Source organism: Erpetoichthys calabaricus, chromosome 2 (assembly GCF_900747795.2).
Source record: "Erpetoichthys calabaricus chromosome 2, fErpCal1.3, whole genome shotgun sequence".
Taxonomy (NCBI): domain Eukaryota; kingdom Metazoa; phylum Chordata; class Cladistia; order Polypteriformes; family Polypteridae; genus Erpetoichthys; species Erpetoichthys calabaricus.
The window spans coordinates 162398801-162426606 of record NC_041395.2 but is presented as its reverse complement, the minus strand read 5'-3'; the positions used below and the strand labels follow the sequence as shown (position 1 = coordinate 162426606).

At 38.4% G+C, this 27806-nt stretch overlaps 2 protein-coding genes across 2 annotated transcripts in view; one reads left to right on the top strand and one right to left on the bottom strand.

Moving 5' to 3' along the window:
- The window catches only part of LOC127526866 (uncharacterized), a 345966-nt gene that overhangs the window by 282670 nt on the left and 35490 nt on the right, over positions 1-27806 (top strand). The window lies entirely within an intron of this gene.
- Positions 1-27806, bottom strand: part of pld1a (phospholipase D1a) — a 287428-nt gene that overhangs the window by 235706 nt on the left and 23916 nt on the right. The gene's annotated exons all lie outside the window — the stretch shown is intronic.

The following is a 27806-nucleotide window of genomic DNA, read 5'->3' as shown; positions in this document are numbered from 1 at the left end:
CAGCAGGGCTGGTTGTAAAAACTACAAGGTCCATGAGGCCCTGCTGGAATTCGGGGAACCTCTATGCTGCTGGGAGGTGTGGACCGGAATATATGGCTGGCCATCCTTCACAGAGGATAATCCAAACAGCTCATCACCAGGCCAATACCATCCCTACAGTGAAGCATGGTGGTGGCAGCATCATGCTGTGGGGATGTTTTTCAGCAGCAGGGACTGGGAGACTATTCAGGATAAAGGGAAAGATGACTGCAGCAATGTACAGAGACATCCTGGATGAAAACCTGTTCCAGAGCGCTCTTGACCTCAGACTGGGGCGACGGTTCATATTTCAGCAGGACAACGACCCTAAGCACACAGCCAAGATATCAAAGGAATGGCTTCAGGACAACTCTGTGAATGTCCTTGAATGGCCCAGCCAGAGCCCAGACTTGAATCCGATTGAACATCTCTGGAGAAATCTTAAAATGGCTGTGCACCGACACTTCCCATCCAACCTGATGGAGCTTGAGAGGTGCTGCAAAAAGGAATGGGTGAAACTGACCAAGGATAGGTGTGCCAAGCTTGTGGCATCATATTCAAAAAGACTTGAGGCTGTAATTGCTGCCAAAGGTGCATCGACAAAGTATTGAGCAAAGGCTGTGAATACTTATGTACATGTGATTTCTCAGTTTTTTTATTTTTAATAAATTTGCGAAAACCTCAAGTAAACTTTTTTCATGTTGTTATTATGGGGTGTTGTGTGTAGAATTCTGAGGAAAAAAATGAATTTAATCCATTTTGGAATAAGGCTTTAACATAACAAAATGTGGAAAAAGTGATGCGCTGTGAATACTTTCCGGATGCACTGTATATATGAACATTGCATAATGTATAATTAAAAGGGGAAACATTTAAAACAGCTTATTAATGTGTAAATACACTGTGAATATAAAGAGTGGGTTTTCATATTCTGGCCAGATACAGAATAGGGATGAAACCTCTGTTCAGTGGATATGCTAGCCCTTACATGCCTCTTTCTTTGTGCATCTTACTGCCTTTGAACATTTGATATTCCAGCTCTGTAACAGTCCGGGTTTGCTCCACACTCCCGGTTGTATCCAGGAGCCTCTTCTAACCAAAACTGTCTATAGTCATAGACTGAGATGAGGCGGGAAAATGAGGACACATACTTCTAGCAAGGAACTGGTGCAAACGTGACATGTGCTTTTATTAAAATTTAAACAAAACATCAAGTGCAAATAGTGCAGTACATTGTTTATAACAAATAAATATCCATAAAAAACACAGTGTTCATGTGGAGGTTAAAATGCAATAAATAATTCCATAAAAATTGAGGTTAAAAATCACAGCAGGAAACTTTTCTTTAAAAATGCACAAGTCCTGGTGCCTTCTTTTAAAAGCCAACGTCTCCTTGGCTTACCCTGTTTAGATCCAGCAGCACAAGGAAACGTCCTTCCAACAGGCACAAGCAACCGTTCAATATCCAGGCTCGGGTTCCTGCTGTCATCTGAGGCTCCTTGCAGAGTGCCGCGCCAAGCCTCACTCCCGCTGCCACTCCTCAGCCTTATGCAGAAGTCCATTTGAGTAACAGATCACTCCAGCTACTTGAAGACCATCTGCTGGAGTGACCCTCTTCCACCACTTTGAGCACCTGCGATATATTCCTTCTTGGGGCTTTTTATCTGGCTGCCTGTCTCCGCTCTAACACACGCTGGCTTTTCACAATCCTACTGTCTCTGTCATTCCTTCCTTTCTTACTTCTTTCCATCCCCTTAAACCTCCTTCTCTCTTTCTGTCTCTTGTTTTTCTACCCCCACCATGTACCACTGTGCAGGCTCCTTTATAGCACCTTATTGGGTGCAGATGAGATCCTCTGCACACTCCAAGATGTGAAAGGTGCAGCATCTGACTGATCCCCCGCATTTACATGTGAGTGCATGACTGACCAAGTACCTCAATCAATCCTGGAGCACAACCGTCATTACTCAAATATTTACAGTATTTACAAACCTGTTCTAACCCACAGACCACTTATCACAAGCATTTACAACCGTATTTCTTTGTGGTTCTTGTTTCCTGTGTTCATCAGACGTTGCTGCCCTCTTGTGGATGCTCAACGGCATTATGAAGTTTGATCGTTTCATATTAACAGAGATATAAAAAATAGAAATATGTAGAATTATATAAGAACAGTCCATCTTTAAATCTAAAATAAAATCATCAATTTAAACAATAAACTTTAAGGATGAAGGTGCAAATCCCAGTCTCTACTCAAGTGCTAGAATATCAGCAATAGGTCCCTTAGTACTGTGGTTACCAAGATCCATAACAAATACATTAAATCCGTTCAACTTAGGTTTACAGAGGGCAATGATTCTCCCAGAAGCATGGTTTGCACATCAGGAGCAAACCATGGCCAGGTTCGACCCTAGGGCATACTCACACCCACATCAGACTAATTTAAAGTCACAGATTACACTAGTATGCACATCTTTACAGGAAATTAATTTGAATATCAAGAGTATACAGATTTCATGCCAGCAGTGATCAAACCAGGAATCAAAAACTGATCGAAGGCTTTGCCATGTTAATTACACTATGCTATTTGTGACTACAGACTTCTATTATAAAACCTTCTCTATAAAAAATAATCAGTGGTCTCTAAAAAACTAAATAATATCAGAGATAAAACCACAGAATAGTCTTGCATTTACCTAAAGTAAAAAAACAAGTTAACTATTCCTTTATATGACACCTTGTGCAATAAATCTTTTGATGTGAGAAGGAAAAATGGCTCCTCAAGAAAAAGGAAAAGGAAAAAAAAATAAAGGAACCCCCCTTTATCAGTACAACCGTCTGTTGGAGTAGAGCACAGCACAGCAAGTACTACTTTATCTAATTGTGAATTGAGCATATTATAAACTGGCTGATACTGATATATTAATTTTTTAACCAGGTACGAGCATATTATTTTATTTTCTTAGAAATTACTGAAAATGCAAATTAGACAGATCAACAATTCATATACAGTACAGTATAGCTGTTTAATTCATGTTGAGGTATTTTGTTTATGTATTTATATAATTCTATATAATAAAGTATCAGACATACTCATTAGTACATTTTATTACTAAATATATAATATTTACAGCTGTTTCTGTTAAAAAGCTGTAGTTTGCAATATAATTTCCCAAGGAAATGTCTTTTTTTTAGGTGCCTATCTCAGCAGATTTTACAAAAATGTCAGTTCATCCGGGATTTTCATACTTTATGTTTGTGTCTTCTTTTGGCTTGGAAAATGAAAAACTTTTAATAAAATTAATAATCTTCAACTAAGTGGATAAAGGTAGCTCAGCAGTATGCTCACTATAAGACCTGCATTTCCTCTTATGTTCTCAGATGCTTTTCAAAAGTTTGGTCTGCACACTATGAAAACTCAGCACGTCTAGTTACCAATGGACACAGGCATCTTAAGCAACAATCTAATTTTAAGTGGCCATATAAATATGAAGCATGAGAGAAATTACATAGAGTCATCAGCATGCAGGCTTGTTCTCACAGTCTATCAGTTTAATAAATGAGGACTGTCCTTTTGTCCCATATATCACCAGTTCTTGTTTGGTGCCAGTGTAACTATAGTACTGACTGATTCTTCTTTCGGCTGCTCCCGTTAGGGGCTGCCACAGCAGATCATCTTCTTCCATATGTTCCTGTCCTCTGCATCTTGTTCTGTTACACCCACTGCCTGCATGTCCTCTCTCACCACATCCATAAACCTTCGCTTAGGCCTTCTTCTTTTCCTCTTCCCTGGCAGCTCTATCCTTAGCATCCTTCTCCCAATATACCCAGCATCTCTCCTCTGCACATGTCCAAACCAACACAATCGCGCCTCTCTGGTTTTGTCTCCCAACCGTCCAACTTGAGCTGACCCTCTAACGTACTCATTTCTAATCCTATCCATCCTTGTCACACCCAGTGCAAATCTTAGCATCTTTATCTTTGCCACCTCCAGCTCTGTCTCCTGCTTTCTGGTCAGTGCCACCATCTCCAACCCATGTAACATAGCTGGTCTCACTACTGTCCTGTAGACCTTCCCTTTCACTCTTGCTGATACCCGTCTGTCACAAATTACTCCTGACACTCTTCTCCACCCATTCCACCCTGCCTGCACTCTCTTTTTCACCTCTCTTCCACAATCCCCATTACTCTGTACTGTTGATCCCAAGTATTTAAACTCAACCACCTTCGCCAACTCTACTCCCTGTATCCTCACCATTCCACTGACCTCCCTCTCATTTACACACATGTATTCTGTCTTGTTCTTACTAACCTTCATTCCTCTCCTCTCTATATATCACCACCTCTCCAGGGTCTCCTCAATCTGCTCCCTACTAACGCTACAGATCACAATGTCATCAGCAAACATCATAGTCCACGGGTACTCCTGTCTAATCTCGTCTGTCAACCTGTCCATCACCATTGCAAATAAGAAAGGGCTCAGAGCCGATCCCTGATGTAATCCCACCTCCAACTTGAATACATCCATCACTCCTACTGCAGACCTCACCACTGTCACACTTCCCTCGTACATATTCTGTACAACTCTTACGTACTTCTCTGCCACTCTCGACTTCCTCATACAATACCGCAACTCCTCTCGAGGCACCCTGTCATATGCTTTCTCCAGGTCCACAAAGACGCAATGCAACTCCTTCTGGCCTTCTCTAAACTTCTCCATCAACATCCTCAGAGCAAACATTGAATCTGTGGTGCTCTTTCTTGGCATGAAACCATACTTCTGCTCACTAATCATCACCTCACTTCTTAACCTAGCTTCCACTACTCTTTCCCATGACTTCATGCTGTGGCTCATCAATTTTATTCCCCTGTGGTTACTGCAGTCCTGCACATCCAACTTATTCCTAAATATCGGCACCAGTACACTTCTTCTCCACTTCTCAGGCACCCTCTCACTTTCCAAGATTCCATTAAACAATCTGGTTAAAAACTCCACTGCCATCTCTCCTAAACACCTCCATGCTTCCATAGGTATGTCTTCTGGACCAACGGCCTTTCCATTTTTCATCCTCTTTATAGCTGTCCTTACTTCCTCCTTGCTAATCCGTTGCACTTCTTGATTCACTATCTCCACATCATCCAACCTCTTCTCTCTCTCGTTCTCTTCATTCATCAGCCTCTCAAAGTACTCTTTCCATCTGCTCAACACACTCTCCTCGCTTGTGAGTACGTTTCCATCTTTATCCTTTATCACCCTAACCTGCTGCACATCTTTCCCAGCTTGATCCGTCTGTCTAGCCAATCGGTACAGGTTGTACACCTCCAAAACACTTTTGACATATTGTTCCTTCAGAATAACTCCTACCCCATTTCTCCTCCCATCCACAACATGATAGAACAATTTGAATCCACCTCCAATCCACCTGGCCTTACTCCCCTTCCATTTAGTCTCTTGCACGCACAATACATCAACCTTCCTTCTCTCCATCATATCTGCTAACCCTCTCCCCTTACCAGTCATACTGCCAACATTCAAAGTTCCTACCCTCAGTTCCAATCTCTTTACTTTCTTCCTCTCCTCCTGCCTCCGGACACGTCTCCCCACTCTTCTTCTCCTTCGGCCAACAGTAGCCCAATTTCTGCCAGTACCCTGTTGGCTAACAGTACTGGGGCAGTGGTTGTTAACCCGGAGCTCGACTGATCCGGTATGGAAATTTGTACTGTTGTCCGCATGTGTAATTCTGTACAAAGGTCCACAAAATGAATTAATGATTTGTTTGATGCTATTAGTTTGCTTATTTAAAAAAATCCTGCTTGACATTACTATATACTTATGTAGGCTTAAGTTTGCTGAAAGGCTTGCAGTTAAGAGCACTATTATTACACTGGAGAGTTCAATTCTTACTCTGTTTGGTTTCAGTTATTGCTTTGTTTGTTTCATTCCTTAGCTAAACAGCTAACCCAGTCCAACAGTAGCATTAGTAGTAGTAATATCGTCACATGTATAGCGTACAGTGAAATTGTTACTTTTAAGTCTGAGCAACTTGCATCCTCAACAAAAAAATGAAGAGCCTCTTTGACTGCTCATATTAATTGCATGTGAGTGTGATGAGATCTAATAAACTATTTTCTTTACAAGTGACATCCATGTAGATGCAAAATTGGGGGAAATCAAAGCCGATATTTACAAAGATTTTGGTACAAGAAATTCCTGCAGAACTCTTTCAATTAAATTATGAATTTCACACTTGAAGATGTAAGTGGAAATTCAGAGGAAGTGCATTTAAGAAGTGATCTATGAAGTAATTCTTGACACGAAAGTTCATGCACAAGAACAAACTACAGGATGTTCTAGCTGTAGGAGTGAGCAATATACTGTTTCATAAGGTATAATTGATGAAATTCCTTTTGACATAAGGATTTGGAAAAAAAAGATTTACTGTGACATGAGGGATTTGTGAAAAAGCAGCAAACACACTCATCATCCTGCAGAAAGTAAGTCACTTTTTTCAGGACAGGTTCCTGACCTCAGATTAGGATGTGCTAATCCCAAACACAACATACTTGGTTGTGAACCTTACCAGTGTATGCAGGAGATTTTTGTATGATGAAATCAAAGGAGCATAAAATACCCACTAATAACCGAGGTTCATTGATTGCCCAGACTGGATACCTTTTACACCTCGACAATAAAAATCACAAACAGGAGGTAAGATGAAATGCACCCTTGCAGAATCTAAGACCCACTTTTTTGAGGTTTGAAGGCATTCCAAACAGAGGGGTAGGTGGTCTGGGAAGATCCAGGTGATGCTCCATCCATCTGAGCCATTTCACCAAGTGATAGCTCAAAGCCTCTCTTTACCCAAGTGTGCAAAATCATACAGATTCAGGTCAGATATGTGCAAAGCCATAAAATGATTGGGGACAGATGGTAAAAACTACTGATCACCAAGCCATCACCACTAAAACTACTGAATCGATTTTCAATTTTTAAAAAGGATTAAATATTGAATTCTCTAAACTTGATGTAACCTCTGAGGCTTTCAATACTTACACTTTAAATGATGACGTGATTATCTGATTTCATAGCATACCCTAGAAATTTCTAGTCTTTGTATTCACAAGATGTTACCACTGCACTTATTTATGTGTGTTTTGTTTGTCTTTGTTAATTAGCACATATGGAATAATCAGTACAAAGTAATTTTCCTCATGCAGTCAAAATTTGTAAACAGCTTTGAATGAAAATTATCCTAAATACATAAAAGCAAAGTAAATTAAGACTGATACCACATGTTATTACGAAATCTGCTGCCAGGATCCAAATGAAACACTGAAAGGTAATTATAAAATATTCCTTTACAGACACGGATTTAAAGATGACAGTAATTTATACTGCATCACTTTAAAAAGCTTGTTGTTACTGTGACATTCATTAACAGAAGAAGTTTTAAATTTTTTTTTTAATTAAATTATCATTCCATTCATCATCTAAACAAATTACTGACCTCAAGGTCATTAGGACTCACAGCCTATCCCAGCAGCACTGGGTGCAAAGCAGAAACAACCTTGTACAGGTTACCAGTTCACAAGCTCACACACACTCCTACACTCATACTTTGACAGTCTACAGTCAACATTTCACTTCATTATCATACCTTTGGAATAGGGGAGAAAAAAACAAACTCCATAGGGATAACATGCAAACTCTACAAAGGCACAACCTAAACCTAGATTTGAACCCAGGACTCTGTGCTTATAAAAACCGAAAGTCCTCCACTCTAAAACATTAAATCACAATAAGGAGTTGAAGCACTATTTTCAAGAAATAAAACAACATGTGACACATCTGAAAGATGAGACACATACAGTATTTGCAGCAAGTGATTTAAAAGTATTCGGTAGGTGCACTGAAGTAATGAAAAGTTTAACATTAACATGTCCCTCAAATAAACAGAAAAATAAAGTATTTATTACAAATTTAAAATATCTGTTGTTTTTGTTAAACAGCTTGTATGTTTTTGTTAAATTCCACTTGAAATATGAGTCATCACTAAGCTAACACCAAAACCAGAAAAGGTTGGGTATAAAAAAATGCAGAATACTAAGTAAAGTGATAGCAATTATCTGGATAAGTTGTTTAAACTACAAATATTATAGTTTAGTTAGTTAAATTAAGGGATCATAAGTATGAATTTGGATAAATGCAGATGAGCAAATAACTGTTTCTATTTTCTTAAGCGTCATTTACTGGTAAAGAATGTAATCATCTTTCTCTGACATTCTGAACTGCTCTGTAGATCTCACAATAAATGTACCAACACAGAAAGGAAAGTAAAACACATTTATCCAGTAAACCTAACAGGAAACATCATTATAATCTATATTATATAATCTCCTGAGATGTTTCTTTCTGCCAAAAAAAAATCAACTGTGATTTTGTAGTTTTTTTATACACATTCGTTTAATTATTTAGCCATTGACAAGATGAAGCATATACACCAGTAATAATCTCTGGACAAGCAATAAAGGTTCTCCTATTGCCTAGTGTATACACTTGGACAACAATTGTTGAGACGCTCTGTGAACTTGTCATATCAAGATAACAAACACACATAGTATTAATTAACAAGTATAGCTATGTAATGCACTGTTTTTATCATTTTTGGAAATGCAACTAGCTCAAAGAACAAAACAACGAAAAAGAACAAAGTAAAGAACAGAAGCACTAAAAAAGAGAAGGATGTTTACTTAAGGTTGGACATAAGACATATGTCACACCCTGACAAAATCAATATATTACTCACTTAGGAATCCAATTGTCATTTTATAGCATGTTTAACTTTGGCTATGCGTTCTTCACTAGTATGCTGGTCTATTACATTATTAGGATGTTATCTGAAATAATGTATCATAGATAGATAGACAAGACAGACAAACCAGTCTGTATTGTGATTATCAGGTACCAGCCCTAAGCAAACCCAGCAGGGACACTAATTCATCACAAAGTTTACTTATTCATATAAAGCTTACAGTTACAGTTGCCAATGAATCTTACAAGCATGTTTCTGGGAGGTGGAAAGAAAATGAAGTTTCAAAGGAAACCCACATGATTACAGGAAAGATGCATATACTCAACACTAATAGTGACTGAGTGGTTATTTGAAACCATGTCTTTGGGATGCTAGGTAGTACTTCCAACCATCGCATGGCTAAAAAGTATTATTCTAGCCAAGGTCAACTTGGTTCAGATAAACCTTATTATAATTCTGATATATTATAATAACATTTGAAAGTTATAATCATTTGCAAGTCTCATAAAGACGACTTTGCCCACCTCCTAGCAAGCATTTCCTTGCCTAGTCAGTGGGTATAGGAACCAAGGTTTTTACCATCATTAGGATCTTCCTGTGCTCCTTTTAATTTTTTTTGGCTTACTAATTTTTCCTTCTCCCTTGCTTTAGGGTTTGTCTCCATTTTGTTAGGATTTCCCATTTACTTTCATCATTGTCAATTAAGACTCTTTTGTGCTGAATTACTTAAATCTGAGAGTTCTATTTGCAGAAAGACTTACCCATGCCACATCAAACTATATTAGTTTGCTTTTACAACTGTGTTCTTTGGCCCTCTCTTTCAGCAGTATAATATTTTTGCTTGATAAATTACTGAAATAATTAAATATTGCATTGTGCGAGTTTTTGGTGGGTTTTAGCCATCCTATTTGGAAAACATCAAAGCATCTACACATTGTTGTGTGCCACAAGTCACTCCCTGAAACTTTATCTAAAAATAATAGCATTTGAACATTTTTTGGTGGTGGTGTTTGAGAGGAGAATGAGAGAAATATGCCTCATAAAATTTATTTCATTTCACAAAAATTATATTTATTTCTTCATCTGCAATGCCAGTTACTTCTAAGAAGTATGCCTATGCCTATCAAAAGAAGATACAAGGGCAAGGGTAAAAATGCCAGTGATCTGGAGTTCTCTTAAGCTAGACCAGTATTGTTATGATCCTTGCTATGATTCCTTTTTAGAGGTGAACAAAATTCATGTTACAAGAACCATAGCCACTGCAACTACTGTTTAATTAATGCAACTATATATACTTTAAGTTCAATTGTAAGTTCAAATGAGAATATTTAAGGTCAAATCAATTTAGAGTAAAATACAAATTTGTCACTTAGTATTTCATTACACTATATGTAGAAAGAAAAAGCTAAATAGTTAATTTTAATAATACACTACCAGAAAAAATGAAGAATTCTTTCAAAACATTTTCTGGGCCACATTTATGCCTTAACTTCACATAGCTTTGTTATTAGGAATGTTAGCTATACTGTACAGTATTGTAAAAGCATAAGCTAGTGAGTTGCAGGCTGAAGACTGTAATAACATATCACATAACCAGTTGTTACTTTAAAAGGTAAATGAGATCTAGTTTTGTAGCAGAGTAGTATCTTATGAGAATGAAAAGTAAGTTTCCACGGTTCATTGACTACTAAACTAACTTGTCTAAACCACCTGGAAACTTGGAAATTGAGTCTACCTGACCAATCGCTTTCTTCTTACATAAAATGTATCTGACACACCAAAAATGCTTCAATCCGGATGATAAATCTCTCAGTACACCTAACATCTGCTTTATTACTCCAATTTTTTAAGCAATTTCTGAAAAACACCTTAGATTTACATGTGCATGCACACTTTATTTGTGCACATAAAATGTATTATTAGACATCTTATGTATGTATGTTTTTATGCACATACTGTATATTTTAAACCACACATTTTTTTTTTAAATAATGTAATTGAACTATTTATTTTACAAAAAAAATCCAATGGGTCTTACTGTATCTGAAAGCAAAATCTTACATTTTAATTATTGACATAGTCTGCACTGCATTATGATTAGGACTTCTCAGTAAGTTTTCAGGATATAGATAGTTGTGAAATTATCTTGCAAATAGCTGCTTCGCCCATAACATGGTTAGAGGGCTTTGCAGAGTTTTAGCTTAGCAAACTGTGCATCAAATGACCCAGATCCTTTATGTGGCTGACTCTCATATATCATTATATCACTGTGGGGTGAGCAAGGCTCACTAAACTCATTATGGGTTGGCCTACTCTTGTGCACCCTAAGCTTAATACATACCCATAGAAAGACCTTTACACTTAAGAACTGATTAGTGATGCCTGCACAGCCTATCACTCTTTAGTACTACATATAGTGACTCACTAGCTTTGGCAGATCATAGGTTGTCCCCTACAATATTGAGGCCAAAACACCTTGGTTATTCCCTCTAACCAATGATGCATTACTCTTCAGCATGCTGTTCTCTACTGGAAGAGTCCTTCCTCAGTCAATAACCCTGTAAAGCGCCAATTACTTACACTGGTTACCCTGTATGTACTTTATTAATTCAATCCCTGAAGATGGACAGACAAAGTAGAGGAATTTCAACCAAAAAGGTATTTATTAAAACAGAACAAAAATTATTAAGAGCAGACAATATAAATTAAACAAATAAATTTAAAAAATCAGGATTCAAGCCCTAAAAACACCCTTGTTCCAAAGTTGAAAAACTTAAAACATACTTTCCATAAGGTTCTGAAAACTAAAAAATAGCACCAAAAGACATATCTGCACAAGGGAGAGAGAGAGAGAGAGAGAGAGAGAGAGAGAGAGAGAGAGAGAGAGAGAGAGAGAGAGAGAGAGAGAGAGAGAGAGAGAGAGAGAGAGAGAGAGAGAGAGAGAGATGGCTTGTCTTCAGTGTGTTTACATGTGACTTAATAATCCGGTTATTCACAGAAACCTGATTTCTAAAATGCCACATAAACCCTTATTCCAGTTAGAGAAACCAGGTTAATAGATATAGACTTCTCCACGAATAACTCAGTTATGTAGCTATATAAACCCTTAACCAAGTTACAGTTAAGGATTATGTAGTTTGCACATCTCAGTTGCACTTTGTTCGCCTGCTTAGCATTGCACACACTTTCAGGAACCACAAGTAGAAGCATTGAGAAGATACAATTCCAGAGACAAGTACTCGGGCAATTGCGCTGTTCCTTCTCCTAGTTGTAATAACCTGTCTCAATACTTCAGAAATTGCTAAATTTATGTTGATGAACTGAATATACAGTGCTAAGTTCAGCAGCACAATCTCAGGAGCAGAAGGGTAATGCATTAAAAGTGCATGCATTATGAATTCAGATTACTTATTAAATTAACGAGTAACCTAACAAATTATTTATTTTGTTGAAGTAAAAAATACCTGTATTACAATTATCTCACAAAGAGCAGGTCCTTTTGACCTTTACACGGCTCAGTCACATAGCCAAGCAGAAAAGAGTGTTCTGTGTGCAATCCAGTAACAGAAACCTATAAATAAAGTGTTTTCATCCAGATTTTTGCTATAGATATGTTAAAACAGTTTGATAAAATTATGTATCGGACAGTGTCCATACCATGAATCATTGGGTCTCAGTTAGAAAGATGTTAAAAGGAGATGGATGTTACATACTTCACACTGCATGAAAGGCTAAACTTATTTATAAAACAGAAAAAAATTTTCACAGGCTTAATACTTTTCAGATTTATGGTGGCCAATGATCACTTTATTTTTTTCACAGTATAACGACGTCAGAGCGTTTTATCAAAGGATAACTCCAGTAGATTGCTTGCTCTCATAAACGCAGATTTTTAAGAAACCAAGTTTGTGCCTTAACCGGGTTGCTCACCTTATTCCAGTTATGTATGTGCATGTAAGTGCAGTGCTTGACTCAGAAGTCAGGCTTATACATAGACAGTATCCATAAGAGAAAAGTTTAAGCTGGTACAGCATGACCGGCAAAAATTGACTATAAAGGAAAATTGGAGATGAAGCTTTAACACAATAACATCAAAGAAGTGTGGATTGGAATGAAGACAATTTCTGGGTATAAACAGAAGAGGAGGACAAGGCCAGTGAGTATAACCTGTTTTACAACAGGTTTGACATGGCATCCAGCACCAGTTCAGTGTCACCAAATGGGTCATTGCACTTTGCTCCCCCATGTTGCTGTACCCTTGACACGATTGCTGCAACATCCGCTACACATGGTCCTGCTCCCCTGCTCTTCACTGTAGATGAGGCAGCTTGTGTATGTTCCACACTGTATAAAGAATGTGCAGATCAACTTGCTGCGCCTCTACAGATATAGTTCAACCTGAGGCTTCAAGGTGTGAGGGTCCCAGCTCTGTGGAAAACATCATGTCATGTTCTGGTTCCCAGAGTTACGCAGCCAACTGAGAAAAATTATTACAGAATGGTGGCCCTCACATCACACATCATGAAGACACTGGAGTGGCTGCTTCTGTGAATGCATTGGACCCTCTGCAGTTTGCATACAAGGAGCATATTGGTGTTGAGAATGCAGGCCTCAACATGCTACACCAGACCCATTCCTTTGTGGATGATCTGGGTGGTTATGTGAGGATTATGTTTTTTAATTTTTCAAGTGCATTCAACACCACCCAACTTACCTTTCAGTGGATTTCCACAGCTGTGAGCTCCTCCTTCAGCCTGTTAACATCAGAGGGGAGAACACTGAGGTGATGCAGACTTATAAATCTCTAGGTGCCCACCTTGATGAAAGACTGGACTGGTCTGTGAACACAGATGTCCACTACAGGAAGGGGCAGAGTAGGCTCTTTTTCCTCCGAAGACTCAGATCTTTCAACATATGTAGCAAAATGCTGTCTGCGTTCTATCAGCCAGTCATTGCCAGTGTCCTTTTTTTGCTGTTGTTTGTTGGGGAAGTAGTATAACAGATAATAACATTAAGAGGCTGGACAAGTTGGTGATGAAAGCTGGATTGGTGGCGGAATGGTTTATGAAGAAGAAGGTACAAGCCCTCCTTGACAATAGCAGTTACCCTCTCCACAACATTTTGGCGTCAGAGAAGTAAATGCTGCACTGGTATTCTCTCACTGCACTGTAGAACACTTTAGAAGATCATTTGTTCCTATTGCTGTGATATTTTATAACGCTGTTGTCAATACAAGTGACTTATGACCTGGGACCTCATCTATAACGCTGTGCATAGAATTCACACTAAAACATGGTGTACAGGCAAAAGTGGAAATGTGAGAACGCACAAAAAAATTCAAATGCACAAAACTGTGTGTAAGCCAACTTCCACGTACTTCCGCTACATAAATCCTGGTCAGTGTGAAAAGTAACACACGTGCACACGCCTGCCGTCCCACTCTGACTCCTCCCAGAATAACGCCCCTTTGAATATGCAAATCAATATAAATAGCCCATTATGTTCAGTGTTTTGTGAAAAGACAATGGCAAAAGCAAAAAAAAACTTCAGCGTTTGCAAAGTGGAGGCAAGGAAAAACGTACTATTTGTTGGCTTAAGCAGTGTTATAAGAAACAAAAGGAAAGTGATGGAGTGATACAGGGTGGCAGAGACACTCGAAAGTTCAAGTTCAGAAAGTCGTACTGCGCCCAAAATAAAAAAAAAGTGGTCAGATATCAAAGTCGAGGTGAAAAGACGAGTCGTAGCCCACCATCAGTGTCATACGGAAGTGTATTAGGGCACAGAAAAAAGAGAACAAAAAAATTAGGGACACAGTGAATTAAAAAAATGTTGAAATGTAGACTTTAATCTTAAAATTTCCAATTTAATCTTGTAGTTTATTTTGTCATTAAAGTAGAATGTTGTAAACTTCATCTTAAAATCGATGTTTAATTTACTAGAGTTTCTCAAATCCCATCGTAACTAAAGTAGCATGTGTTACTTGACCCAGTCATTAATCACTACGTGCTTCTTAAACAGACTTTCTCTTTCATAGACTTGAACATGCAGGCACTGATCGCCACACAGAATACATTGCATTCATGATATTACAGCTCTCTGAAGATTTTAGAATAGTAAGATGTATACTTGATATAATTTTCATGATGAAATGCATTAAAGCATGTAATAAACATGTGGGGGCACTGTAGCGCAACGCTCTCCTCTGAATGGAATAATTTAATGCAACAGTACTGTCTCTATCAAACATACCAACTCCCAATTCCTGTCCTTCCGTTTTCTTTCTTGAAATAACCAATCACCACACAATGAGCTCAGTAATAACTATAAAGCCAGCTGTAAGTTTAGAACGCCGATTATTCAAAACTTTTATGGAACATTGAAAAATCTTCATTATACATGTTTAATTATTCCATTTATCCAGGGTGGCGCCTCTCCCAGCAAGCATCAAGCGCGAGGCAGGAACAAGTATAATAGACAAGGCAAGGAGAAGTTCAAATAGACTGCGGCATGGCTGAGTGAAATCCATGCAGATGCAGGTGGCTTTCTTTAGGCAATGTGCGCTATAAATATCCTCCAGGGATGGAAGCTATATCCCAATAATCCTCTGCGCTCTCAACACAACCCGCTGTACAGCTTTCCGATCAAATGCTATGCAGCTATGATTCTACACACACATACAATGGGTTAAAATACTCTAAGTAGTGCACTGAGAGTAACAACGCTAAAGCAGATATGGTATTTGGAATAGTTTGTTCATTCTATGCACCCTTATATTATTACAGAATGATTACAATCAAGTGAATTAACTTGTAAACGATATGAAGTTAATTTCAATATATTTGATAATTCCCACATCACTGATGCAAATCTGAAAAAAGGAAAACCTCACAGGAACAGTAGCTCTGCTTTAACACCGAGTGCCGCCAGTTTTCAAAACCGAGCAGAAACGTGCGTATGCAAGGGGGGTACTGCCCTGAGAATGTGCATTGCTTTACGCTAAGTTTAGTTTTTATACATCATGATGTGAGAGTGGAAACGAGCGTACGCAACATTTTTCTGCATACGCACCATTTATATATGAGGCCCCTGGTCACCATGGTCCATTCCAATATTGTAAAAATTGACTCATTTTGTACTTTTTATTTATTTATGTTTGTCCTCTTTGTTTTTATAATAATTTTTAACAATTTTACTGATGTGTTTGAGCCACTGGATGCCTGAATTTCCCCTATATATCTATCTATCTATCTGGTCCTGCTAAATGGAGTTTCTTTCTCTCTCTCACCCTTGGACAATTAATCCTTTATGGCAATATCTAACTTTGGGTCCCAGACCTCGTAAATTATATTGGTAACTACTATGATGACGGACAGCTCTGCCTAAAAGCTTTAATCAGGAAAGTACAGTATGTGCAAAACACCTTATCTTGTCAAGAGTGTTTATCTATAGGATATCTAGTTTACATGGGGCAGATTCTCCCATCTGGCACTGAGCAGTCATTCGACCTAAGATAAATTTGAGTTTTACAGAGAAATAAAATAAAAAAATACATGTATTGACTTAGACAAAATAAACAGGATTATAAACTAAAAAGATGAAAAAAAGAGATGTATCAATTATCTTATCAAAAATATGAAAAAAGATGTCACAGCATTCCTCAGTATGAAACATCTTGGATTGAAGTTCCAGACTTGTAAGAAAAAGAAGTTCAGAGTTCAGTTACAGTTCACCATAGTCTAAGCAAAACTTGAAGCAAAAGGCAGTCCTCTGTGGTGTTTAAGCAAAATGCCTGCAGTCACAAAATAGTGATTTTTGTCTCCCCTCAACATCTTAACGATTTAGGAAGATCTGCTGCTATTACAATCAAAAAGTGAGTAGAGTTATATTTTCTCACTCTATCTAAACATTATTACAACTTAACATTATGTTAAGTTGTTTTGCTGAAATGCATATCTATTGCTTGCAGAGAGCCATTATCTATAGTTTGATGATTCCCAGTTGTTTTGCTGAAATGCATATCTATTGCTTGCAGAGAGCCATTATCTATAGTTTGATGATTCCCTGACTGAAGCATGTTGAATTGTTAATTAAAAAGCTTAAAAGGCAAGAAACAGCAAATAAGAATTATCCACAATGATAATGTGTACACCAACAAGAAAGAAATCATTTGAAGTCCAATTATAGCTGACTTGTTTCATTCGTTCAACTTTATTAGTAAATTATGGATGAACACATGATAGACTTTACACATAGTTGAGAGCAAAAGGCATTTCTTTAGAATTCAAAGAATACACTCTATGACAGGAAATATAAATTAACCACAAGTAATAATGTATTAGTGGTTACCTCCAATCTGAGAAAAATCATGTTGTTTAACTCATGTTAAAAAGCATTTCACATAACAATATAACAAATATTACTGCCAACAAGGAGAGTTCTTTCATAGGAACAGGCTCCTACATGTAGAACAGATACTTCTCATAAGGGCAGCAGAGGTACATGCCAAGAGCACAGTGGTTTTATTACTAAGGAAAGGTGGTGACAACTGTTTTGGGAGTAATCATAAATGGAAGCTTGTAGATTAGGAGCTTCCCAAGTAAGAGAGGTGGCAGCAGGAAACATCTATAAGTTAGAAGTATCTTTTCACCTGTCAATTTTTAAGGGAGACTAGGAGCCATTAGCAAGAGAGACAAGAAGACAGATCCAGAGACTAATCTTGAACATGAATGTTATTCCTGGGGCATTGCTAGTGTTAGTCCCTGGCTACAGCCTAAAAGTCCCCTCCATACAGGCCCTAGCTGTGCTTTGAGTGGGAATGGTAGGTGATGGCAAAAACTCTAGACTGATGTGAAGAACAGAGGCCAGGAGAGATAAAAGAGTGGATAAAGAAGGTGTTGGAAGGAGCTGTAACCAGAATGTAACCAGGAGCTGTTAAAAAAGTTTTTGACTCAGACTAAAACTCCAGCAAGTTTAAAAGTATAACTCAGACTCCAAGTTTAGTATATGACAAGTTTCAGGTGTAGGGTTTATGAGAGATATTTGATTGGTAATTATTAATTTACATTACCGAATTACAGCGCCATTTGGTACCGGCCATTTGGCTATATGTGAAACTGGCCACGTGTCGGTCAAAAAGTATACACGTCATTACACCAGGGGTCTGTGGGTATAGTGTGGGTCACTGGTACACATACTTTAACTGCCAGTATGGAGTAGCACAAAAGTATCTGAGTTTTGGCATCTCCATGCCAGGTCACAGGTTGCCATTGTTGGTCCAATGAGTGGGTCACGATGGGTCGCCTAAGCCAGTGTTTCTCAACCAGTAGATTGTGGGTTGCTGTTGTGGGTTCATGAGTGGGATTTGGCTGGTCGCCTAAGCAATCGGCGGCACTGTGCAATATGTTTCCCTATTTCTAGGAGAGCTCGTTTCACCAAGAGGGTGGTTTGCAATTGCTGCTAGTGGCAGTTTCAATGAATTTAAAAAGGCAAAACGGGGTCACAGGAGTTGGGAATGTAATGGCTGAGAAACACTGGTGTAAGGAAAATGGCACGATCTGATGCATTAGCCACATGGAGCGGCACAGATCAAAACAAACTTTAAAGGGCCATGCAACAGTCAGAAGACATCAGAATCTGTGAAATAATAACAATAAAGATTTATTACTGCGGCTGGTTTTGGCAATTTTTAAGAACATTATAGATTATTGTTTTCTTACGGCCCTTAACCATAAGTATTAATCAACTTAAATTGGTTGGCTGTAAATTGGCATATGACTGTATTATAAATCATGATGCGCACATATAAGCATATGACAACTTAGGGTGATACTGATTAAAGATAGCTTCTAGCAGTTAAGTAAGTTAACATAAAAATAATTACCATGACTATATATTAATTTTGGTCAGGTTCAGATATTCATGAGTGACTACATAAGCTACTTTAATTTTGCTGAGTTGAGAGTTATTTCTTTGAACTATTTTCAAATGAACACAATCGTCAATTACTACCTATAAAAACTTTCCTCTAGCAAATCAGTGTTAAGTTTACTCCAATTTTGAAAATTTTTCAGAAAGATAAAAGTGGCTATGTTAATATATGATGACAACAAATTCATAACATGCTACTTGCTTATGTGATAGGTGGCCGGCCGTTCATCCCGGCCAATACCCCCAGGCCGCCAGGTGGAGCACTCCCTGCAGCATGGAGGTGCCCTGAATGCCAGCAGGGAATTCTGGACAATGCAGTTTTTATCCCCAACCCTGCTGGATGCCGTGGGGGCCACTAGGGGACGCTGCAGGGAGAAACAAGGATTGTTTGCCCTACACCCCGGAAGTACATTCAAGTCACATGGAGAGGAGGAATGACGTCCTTCCAGGGTGAAGAAGAAAGGATTTTTATCTAACCCGGAAGTGTTCCAGGTCACGTGGACAGAGAGGGCGAAACACTTCCGGGTCAAGGACTATAAAAAGGACTGTGAGAGACCAGAGCGTTGAGCTGAGATGGGTGGAAGGGTGGCAACATGCTTGGGAGTGTGGAGGATTATATTGATTGTTTATTATTGATTATTATATGAGTATTGTGGAGTGTAGGTGCTTTGTGCACTTTAATATTGTCCAAATAAATAATTATTGGACTTTTACCTGGTGTCTGAAGAGTGGTCAGAGGGTTCAAGGGGTCAAGAGGACCGCAAACTGTCACACTTAAATGAAAATAATCTGGTTGGTGGTATTCTCTTGATCTTATATTAAACATAATACTTTCTAATTTTCCTGATGTACTATGAGATGTTGAAGGTTAAAATAACAGAATACAACAACATAGTCCATCTTGAGAGGTGGTGCTATTTCTCTAAAATTATAAATAAAAATGCTAGTAATCCAGGAGTTTTACTCTCCAGGGGCCTCATGAATAAAATGTTGTGTACTCCCATTTCCACACTCAAATCGTGATGTACAAAACCTAAACTTGGTGTAAAGCCACACACATTTTCACGCTAGCTCAAACCCTGGTGTACTCAAGTTCTCCGCTCGGTTTTGCAAACTGGCGGCACCCAGCGTCAAAGCAGTGCTTTTGTTCCAGTGTGGTTTCCCTTTCTTTTTTGGATCCACATCACTGACGCGGCTTTATAAATACACTGAAATTAACTGCATATTGTTTATTAGATTAATGCATCTGATTGTAATTAACCTGTAACAATATAATAGTCCACGGAATGGCCAAACTATTCCAAATACTATAGCTGCTTTAGCATTGTTACTCTCACTGCACATTCTCTTCTTCTTCTTTCAACTGCTCCCATTAAGGGTTGCCACAGAAGATCATTTTTTCCATATTACTCTCACTGCACCACTCAGAGTATTTATCCCACTGTATCTGGGTGTGGAATCACAGCTCTACAGAAGATGATCGGAAAGAGAATTATCGGTATATAGCATCAAGCACACGCTGCCTCAGCCATGCTGCCTATTTGAACTGCTCTCATACGGCAAACGCTTCAGAGCCTTTCCTGTACTGACCTCGTGGCTCAGAAACAGTTTCATCCCAAGAACTATAAACGCAATCAATCAGTCCATCAAGTGCTCCTTGTAGAACTGTTGGTACTTATAAGTACAATTACCTCACTGTAAATTTGCGATACAGTTATACTGTAATATTGCACAACCTGAGCCACTTTAGCGCGTATTTACATAGGATGATGATATAATTTTTAAGATGAAATGCAGCAAAATATGTTTATTACATTATACAGATAAAACTTTAACTTAATTTAAATAATCTATCTTGTTAATAATTAAACATATGAGGACACAGTGTTGCAGTGCTAGCAAGGAGCTGGCGCCTCGTTCAGTGATTGTTCCTGCCTCGCGCTGTATTCTTGTTGGGGCTGGCGGGACACTGGAAGGGCAGAATAATTAAACATTTACTACAAAGATATTTCAATGTTCCTTACAAGTTTTGAAGAATCGACATTCTAAGCTTACAGATGGCTTAACATCTATTACTGGGCTGATTGTGTGGCGATTGGGTACTTGGAGAAAGAAAGGACAGGAATTAGGGGTTAGTATGTTTGAAAGAGACAGTACTGCTGCAGTAAATTATTTCATCGAAGGTTGCGCACAGCACAGCATGTATCTTGCGTGAGGCAGGAACAATCTCTGGACAAGGCACCAGCTCATCACTGTCACTGCACCACCGTGTTCCCATGTTTAATACATGCTTTAATTCCTATCATCATGAAAATGATATTAAGTATACATCTCAGTATTTAAATTATTCAGAGAGATGTAATATCATGAATATAATAGATTCTGTGTCCTGTCGGAGGAAGAGAAAGCCCGTTTAAGAAGCACGTAGTGATTCACACACATAGAGCACATAGAAGAACACATACAAAACGAAGCATTTTACGTGCTACTTTAGTTATGATGGTATTTGAGAAACTAGTAAATTAAATGATTTAAAGATGAAGTTTATGATGTTCTACTTTAATGACAAAATAAACTACATGATTAAAGTGGAAATTTCGAGATTAAAGTTGACATTTCGAGCTTTCTTCCCACTGTGTCCAATTTTTTTTCTCTTTTCTCTGTACCCTAATAAGCTTTCATATGACACTCAGACAGTGGGCTACAACTCACCTTGTCATGGCGACTTTGATATCTGACAACTTTATTATTTCGGGCACTGTGCGACTTTGTGAATTTGAGCTTTCGAGTTTCTCCGACACTCTATGTCACTACATCCCCCCAGTACTAATCCTATTAAACCCCGGTATTCCATTTGAAGCAAATTAAATTCACCAGGATAGATTTACCTGATTTATATAAAATAATTTCTCAGCTGAGACCCTCCACCTGCATCCTTGACCAATACCAACAAGTTTTTTCAAAGAAGTACCTGATGTGTGAACTGGCATAGTAAATTCATCATTAGATATGTGGGTCTTTCCAGACTGTCTTAAGACTGCTGTTGTTAAACCCCTACTCAAGAAAAATAATCTCAACTCCTCTGTTTTTGAAAATTTTAGACCTATTTCTAACCTGCCTTTGGTTGTTGGTATTGGGTCAAGAACGCAGGTGGAGGGTCTCAGTTGAGAAATTAGATTAGATTACTGCAACGCACTCCTCTCAGGACTACCCAAAAAAGACATCAATCAATCTCAACTGGTGCAGAATGCAGTTGCCAGAATCTTAACTAGGAAAAGAAAATCCGAGCACATCTCTCCAGTTTTGATGTCACTATATTGGTTACCTGTGCCATTTAGAATTGACTTTAAAATAGTGCTTATCGTTTACAAAGCCTTAAATAATCTTGCTCCATCCTATATCTCGAAATGCCTTTCACTTTACACTCCATATCATAACCTTAGATCTTCAAATGAGTGTCTGCTTATAATTTCAAGAGCTAAACTTAAAAGAAGTGGTGAGGCAGCTTTCTGATGTTATGCACATAAAATCTGAAATAGTTTATCGAAAGAAATTCGCCAGGCTAATACGGTGGAGCACTTTAAAAAAACTGCTAAAAACCCATTACTTTAACATGGCTTTCTCATAGCTTCATTTTAGTGTAACTATGATATTCTGTATATGCATTTAATTTTTTTTTTCATGGCTCCAAAATCCGTACTAACCCCTACTTTCTCTGCTGTTCTCTTTCCGATTTTCTGCGGAGGTGATCTGCACCTCCACCACCTAATAAAAGCACTGTGCAGTTCCTACATTGATGGATTGAAGGCCAGAGGTCCACATGACCATCATCTTCTAATTCTTCCACTTGAAGCCTGAAAACCATGAGGACTGATTGAGATCATTTATGTTAGGAAGAATGTCTAGTGGGGGCTGGGCAGTCTCATGGCCTCGGAACCCCTGCAGATTTAATTTTTTTCTCCAGCCCTCTGGAGTTTTTTTTTTTTTTTCTGTCTTCCCTGGCCATTGGACCTTACTTTATTCTTTGTTAATTAGTATTGCCTAATTTTTATATTTTTTCTTTTTTCTTTCTTCATCTTGTAAAGCACTTTGAGCTACCTCATTTGTATGAAAACATACTATACAAATAAATACTGTTGTTGTTGTTGTAGTAGTAAGTGAGTGTACATTCAAAAGATGCATAAGGTGAGTAAAAAGCAGGGGAATGCAAGTTCAGCCCTGGAGGGCCACAGTGCCTACTGTTTTTTGCTCGACACCAGAGGAGGAGGTAATTAGTATACGCCATAAATGTAAAAAGAAAGAAACTTACTGTAAATTTGCAGTATTTTACACAGTTGTTATTCAATGTCTTCTGAATGTTTATCTTGTCCCTTACAATCTGTTTCTTTTTAGCAAAATGTGGTTAGGGTGAGATTGTGTTAATAAAACCAAGAGCTATGAGAAACTAGCTATGAAAAAGGATATGTGTATGTGTGTATATGTGTGAGTGAGAGAGAGAGAGAGACAGGGGCATGGTAGAGATAGAGAAGAGAAAAAAACACAAAGCACAGACAGTTAAGATAGAGAAGAAAAAATATATACATATGTTCACTCCTTCACTGTGATCTTATGCCATAAGAATGTCTAAAACAGTACTGTCTGTGACAGTTTCTTCTGTAACATATTATAATCTGTTATAAAGTGTTATTACTCAAATAGTCTATTGTAATTTTGTACTGTAAGCTTACTGTTTTCATGTAAATTATACACCTTATTGTTCTACCACAGGAGAACATTTTGCAGGCCACAAGAGCAACAGTACAAAGGATCAGGAGACATCATTTTAACCAAAGGACTAGCCAGGGACAAAATATTCATAGTGACAATCCCCAGTGCATAAACAAAAAAATCAAAGTCTTGAAACCTACCTAAAACCTTGAGCATGTCATTACTCTTGAACAGTTTTAGAATGTACCCACAAGCTGGGATGCTGACTGACTTACAATGCCAGCTTCAATAACGTCACGCTGCTGATGTCACATAATGCAACCTCAGAAGGAAGTGGTTTAGACAACAGACAACCATGTCTTACCAAGAGGTACACAAAATGGTGGCACCTGTCAAAAAACAAAAATCACATCATTGCAAACAAAAAAAACTACAATGACAAAAACAGATCACAAAATAAAAGTAAAAGTACACACTACATGACTCAAAGTGTTCCAAAAATACAAGTTCTCAAACAGACATTTTTCAAGCCCACAAAAAATGAACAAAGTCACATGAACCATACCACTCACAATGTAAGGAACCTTATTCTGGGCAGCCCTACACATCCACCCCGATTGAACATAGTAGGGGCACAAAGAGTGGAAGTGCTGGGACCCTGCAATATAAAATGAACCATAGAGAGACCATAAAGAGCTTATATGTGATAGGCGAGGATCAGAGTACAGTATTTCCTAAAGCCACAGGCAGGTCATTTAATCTGTCCATGTCACCTGTTCATTGGAGTTGGGAGAGGATCTCAGACCCTAAAATGGCCCCGTGATGTGAAAATTATCAGCTGCAGAAAGGAGAATACAGAAAAGATCTTCCAGTAGCAGAGTAGAGATGACAGACAAGCAGGAGGAAAGACAGATGCAAGGACAGGGGAGGTTTAGTGTTACAGCCGTATTCCAAAATGGATTAAATTCATTTTATTCCTCAGAATTCTACACACAACACCCCATAATGACAACGTGAAAAAAGTTTACTTGAGGTTTTTGCAAATTTAGTAAAAATAAAAAAACTTAGAAATCACATGTACATAAGTATTCACAGCCTTTGCTCAATACTTTGTCGATGCACCTTTGGCAGCAATTACAGCCTCAAGTCTTTTTGAATATGATGCCACAAGCTTGGCACACCTATCCTTGGCCAGTTTCGCCAATTCCTCTTTGCAGCACCTTTCACGCTCCATCAGGTTGGATGGGAAGCGTCGGTGCACAGCCATTTTAAGATCTCTCCAGAGATGTTCAATCGGATTCAAGTCTGGGCTCTGGCTGGGCCACTCAAGGACATTCACAGAGTTGTCCTGAAGCCACTCCTTTGATATTTTGGCTGTGTGCTTAGGGTCGTTGTCCTGCTGAAAGATGAACCGTCGCCCCAGTCTGAGGTCAAGAGCGCTCTGGAGCAGGTTTTCATCCAGGATGTCTCTTTACATTGCTGCAGTCATCTTTCCCTTTATCCTGACTAGTCTCCCAGTTCCTGCCGCTGAAAAACATCCCCACAGCATGATGCTGCCACCACCATGCTTCACTGTAGGTATGGTGCCAGGTTTCCTCCAAACGTGACGCCTGGCATTCACACCAAAGAGTTCAATCTTTGTCTCATCAGACCAGAGAATTTTCTTTCTCATGGTCTGAGAGTCCTTCAGGTGCCTTTTGGCAAACTCCAGGCGGGCTGCCATGTGCCTTTTACCAAGGAGTGGCTTCCGTCTGGCCACTCTACCATACAGGCCTGATTGGTGGATTGCTGCAGGGATGGTTGTCCTTCTGGAAGGTTCTCCTCTCTCCACAGAGGACCTCTGGAGCTCTGACTGAGTGACCATCGGGTTCTTGGTCACCTCCCTGACTAAGGCCCTTCTCCCCTGATCGCTCAGTTTAGATGGCCGGCCAGCTCTAGGAAGAGTCCTGGTGGTTTTGAACTTCTTCCACTTATGGATGATGGAGGCCACTGTGCTCATTGGGACCTTCAAAGCAGCAGAAATTTTTCTGTAACCTTCCCCAGATTTGTGCCTCAAGACAATCCTGTCTCGATGGTCTAGAGACAATTCCTTTGACTTCATGCTTGGTTTGTGCTCTGACATGAACTGTCAACTGTGGGACCTTATATAAACAGGTGTGTGCCTTTCCAAATAATGTCCAATCAACTGAATTTACCACAGGTGGACTCCAATTAAGCTGCAGAAACATCTCAAGGATGATCAGGGGAAACAGGATGCATCTGAGCTCAATTTTGAGCTTCATGGCAAAGGCTGTGAATACTTATGGACATGTGCTTTCTCAATTTTTTTATTTTTAATAAATTTGCAAAAATCTCAAGTAAACTTTTTTCACGTTGTCATTATGGGGTGTTGTGTGTAGAATTCTGAGGAAAAAAATGAATTTAATCCATTTTGGAATAAGGCTGTAACATAACAAAATGTGGAAAAAGAGATGTGCTGTGAATACTTTCCGGATGCACTGTACCTGCTTAACTTGGCAAGTACAATAGAAGTAGACAAAAAACTGTTAACACCTCTTTTGCAAATGGATTTTTCAACATGTTTAACAACATGGCCCAAATACCTTAGCATAAATATTTACTTTGGTTATTACCGCCTACACCTACCGATGAACTGTGGCACACCTCTTCTTAAGAACCACTGATTATGAGTGCTGGAAGACACAGGTACAGCTTCAATTTCTACCACTCTGTGTCTCAAGCTGACAAGCAGCTCTTTGGTTTCTAAAATAAATCAATCATTTCTTTTACTCTATAACATGTATTTGGTTGATAGAAAAGTGAACATGGCTTTATGAACATAATATATGCTGTTCACTAACCCTCTTTAACTCTATCAATTTGTGCCAAAAGTCCCTCATATCACAGTGAGTGTCTGTTGCCTCTTTTCGCACACTCTCCTTTGCAAACCTTCTTTCTCCACCCTCACCACTCTGAACCTACAACAAACTAAAGCATACTTTGAACATGGCTTTGAATTATAACACATGCTGTTCACGTGTTTATATAGGAAAAACCACGTAAAGCAAGAAATACTTATTACCTGATAAGTAAATAATTTGAACAGTCACTGAAAACCTTTTAACCATTAATGCTCACCTCAAGCAAGGAAAAATAAAGTTTTGTGGTCTTTTTTACTGTTATTGTACGCTATGTTAACAGCTGTGGAGAAGATCATGGATAAAATATAGTAAATTAAAAGTCGGTGGATTTACTCAGCTTGAATAAGTTTCACATTCTACATTCTGTGGCTTCCTCAAATTACTAATTATTAACACATCTATCACAACAAGGCTTACCACCTACTAGTGTTGAAAGTATCAAAATACGGCATCAATAAATATTTTAACATTTTGAAATTACTTCAATACTCATTTTTCATGGTCTTGATTCTACAGCCTAAAATACGATTGTACTTTCAGTTTGTTCTGGCCTTTAACAATTGAGCCTCTTAAACTATTATCGGTATAGCTAGATTTGCAGCCACTCACAGGTGTTAATAAGTTGGCTACTTCAGCGGCATTGAAACCTTCACTAGCACACTTAATTAACAAAGTGGGAAGCTGGAGTGGCATCTGGAAATACTTTGGTTTTGTAGCAAATTAGGTCCAGCAAACCACAAGACACATGCAAGTCTGTATGCAACATTTGCTTCCACACAATACCAATCAATGGGTCTAAGACAACCGATTTAGCCAAACACTTGAAGGGTTGATACGCCAGACAATACAAAGAATGTTGCGATGCATCTTATTTCTAAATTACAGACACATTAATAAGTATAAACCTGTAAACTATTGCATTTCAAGTAGACATATGACGTTTATTTTTTACCACAGATTAAAACTTTTTTTGTAACCAGTTAAATGTTTAATGCATCAAAACAGGGGTCTGCAATTATTTTTCCCCATGGACCAGTTTTATTTTGTTCTGTTCATTCAGGGGCAATGCTCTTTAGCACTAGACCTCCGTCACAACCTAGATTTTAAAGCCACACCAAAAAGTCTGCTGCCATACTACGTCATTTCTTTTCTTACATGCAATTTTAAAATTATACTTCATCGTATTTAGTATATCATGTAAAGCATCAAAACTTTTTAGTGCCAGTGCATTGGGAGAGACAAAGCTATGTGCAAGTTGTCTCCCAGAGTCCTTCCACGCTGTGGGTGTCCCGGCCGGTAAGGTTCCCGAAGAGTGCCCTTCACACGGGTAATGCCTATGCTTATTTTAGTATTATGAGCCAACCATATTTCAATTTTTCTTTTTCAATAATTATTATAATTTTATAACTTTTTTACTTTA